The sequence below is a fragment of the Lupinus angustifolius genome, chromosome LG16, assembly GCF_001865875.1.
Source record: "Lupinus angustifolius cultivar Tanjil chromosome LG16, LupAngTanjil_v1.0, whole genome shotgun sequence".
Taxonomy (NCBI): Eukaryota; Viridiplantae; Streptophyta; class Magnoliopsida; order Fabales; family Fabaceae; genus Lupinus; species Lupinus angustifolius.
In genome coordinates, this window is record NC_032024.1 from 6,110,620 (window position 1) to 6,113,881 (window position 3,262).

The window sequence follows — 3,262 nt, forward strand, 5'->3', positions numbered from 1 at the left end:
ATCTTGAAAGAGGTGTAAATTGTAAAATAGTAAAGTGTTATCAATAAATTTATTTGTTGAAACACCTTTTAATATATAAAAGTGATGAAGTTAACTTACTAACTTTTATTTATTGTTATTTACATTCCCCAATTTATTTATTCTTTAATACCAACCTTCCTTAAGGAAGAAGTTTGGTTTGTTAATAAAAGAAACCTGGAAGGGAGTAAATAAATAAAAGTCACTTTACTTTATTATTTTTTTGTTCTTTATTTATTTATTTTTTTCTAACAACTAACTATTCATCACTTTTGTACATTAGAATACTATTAAAACGGTATTGTAATTTATTCCTCACAAAACCGAGATGGTATTCAAATGTACTTAATAATTATGTAATAGGGGATTGCTTCGATACCATTGTACCCGAGATGGGGCAAAGAAGGAATAACTTATTCACATGATTATTATAAGTAAGTTGTAATTGGAATATTCTTGAAACCATATTACCGGCGTTGGAATTTATTTCATCAAAGCCGAGATGGCGAACAAAGAATAAAACCGAGTTCACTTACTTAACCAAAAAAAATACACCGAATAAGAGAAATCTCCTTTCAACAAATTGGCGCCATTGTCGGGGACGATTTGTTGAGAGGGGAAAACCACTCTAGAAAAATCTTTCAACAAATTGGCGCCGCTGCTGGGGCAATCTGTTGAGGGGGAAAGCCTTCTCCTCTCTAAAAAAATCTTTCAACAAATTGGAGCTGTTGCCGGGGACAATTTGTTGAGGGGGGAAACCCTTCTCCCCTAAGAAAAATCTTTCTACAAATTGGCGCCATTGCCGGGGAATTGCTATAATAATAGAACATTTCATATTTATATGTCATTTATCAAATAATTGTGCATAACATTTTCTTTCTCTTTTGTATAAATTTATTTTTCCTTTTGTACATCTTTATTTTTATATTTTGTACATTTGAAAAAATTAAAAATTCAAAAAGAAAAAAAAATGAATTAGTGGAGTGAAAACCCACTAGTTAAGAAACCTTTTATTGTTGTTATAAAAATTTTAGGAGATGTGGAGGTACCCCTCATCAACTTTTTCAAAAGAACAACATAAAAGGGATTGAAATAAACAAGGATTAGTTGCTGAACTTTTTCTTCAAGAAGGAAGCCACTTGAATCCTTAAAGGTTAAGTATTCACCATGTACTTTTTGATAATGATACTTTATCTTGTGATATTTTAACCAAACATCTCCATCAACATGCCTTAGTAAATGATTTTGAAAATGTCAAATTAATTTTTAAAACTAAGAGCATGTTTGTTACATGTGTGCCAAAAATAAAATTTTCCAAACTTGAGAACTCCTAAAATGTGTGTTATTTGGTTCACCATTTAACGAAATATATTCATGAAATTATGAATGGATTTATTTATGGATGTTTGGTGTGATAAAATGTACTTTAAAGTTCCATAATTTCCGTTTGGACTTCCATTTTATTACTTGGATTTGAAATATGAGTGAAATGTTTTTCTAAACATCAATTTTCATGAAAAAAACATGTTGTTTGGTTGGAATTCTCTCAATCAAATTTAATTAAGAACTTAGTGTCTTAGGAAATTATAAATTCATGTGAATTTTTAGACTAACCTCAAAGCAAAAGAAAATTTCAAGTTCGAAATGATTTACAGGAAAACAAGTCCAAACAACCAGACAAAAATGAGGACTTGATGGCACCACTATCTAGGAGAGGATAGTGAAAACAAGGAGAATGAATTCTGTGTTCTCCTAAAAATGGTGGTTAATTTTAATTTTCTTTTTCATTTTTTCAAAATATTATACAAACTTCCTAAAAATATTTTTTTGACTTGAGGACAAGTCAAGTACTTAAGTTGGGGGAAGTGTGTATAACATTTTGAAAGAATGAAATTTTGCTGTATTTTAAAATTTTCTGTTGTTTCTGAAGGATAATATGCATGTTCATAACATACACTGCGGAAAATTATGGATCTATTTGTGTTAAAATATGCATACACTATAATAGTTTAGACAAAACGGTTTGTAAAATTACCTCAGGAGACTGCAATGGCTTTCGAAAATTATCCTTCAAAAGTATGAAGGTCCTACACGCGTATCCACACCGAGACCAATCTTTGTTGTATCAACACTTGATTCGTGAAAAAAAAATCAACTCAAAACTACTATATTTCAAACAACCCAAAAATTAGGATACAAACTTTTTTCTTTGTGTGAGTGTTTTGAATCACACGTGAGGTTTGGTTTAATAAAACCAAAATCTCCCTCAAACAATTTAGTGTCAATTAATCATACATTAATTTAGCATAAAAACAAAACTTCCTGAATCCATTTAATGCCAATTAATCACTCATCAATTCAGCATCATTTTTTGGTTTTTGGTTTTCAAAACTGACTATCAGTTTTAAACATTTGAAATATTACAATTAAGTCACACTTAATTATATTAAAGATGATTGAATAATATTATTTGTATTTTCGGTGCTAGCAAAAAATACAATAATATTCCACTTAAAAGTAAATATACAAAATTAAACTATTTAATTTAATCAATAATATTTTCTTGTCCAACAAAAATCAGAACACTCGTTAGTGTGTGACCCCGTAGGTTCATTACTAAACCGGTAGTAAATTAACTCATTAATTTACTAATCAAGGTTGACATCTAGCAACACTCCTTAACGACCGGATAGAAATGAAGTAATATCTTTTACTTTAAAACCATTAGAAGACTAATATAATATTTCCTTCCATCTTTACAACTCTATGTTAACTCTAGAATATGGTATAATTGTCAAATTCTAATAAGTTAACTCGTAGTGAATGACTTAAGAAACTCATTTCTTCATTCATTCAATTTCCCTTGGCCAAGGTCTTTATTTCTATAGAGTTCAAACTCATTACCACGAGTTGATGGATTCTTTCTTGATTAGTCACTAATTCAACAAGAATTTAATTTTACCCAATAATCATTCAACTAATATCATAAGGCATGTGTCCGATATCAAAATATAATAAACAACTTGTTAATTACTATGATAATCTCAAGTCTAAGGAAAATATATATTTCTTCACAAGAATATCCTATTGACAATTCAAAGGTAATATATTAACCATTAGGAGTTCTCATTTGAGTCAATTCAATGGTCATATCTCTATATGCACCATTTATATGTGTTATTTAATAAATGAGATATATTAATCATTATCTAATAAAGATCATTACACACATATTGATCTACCC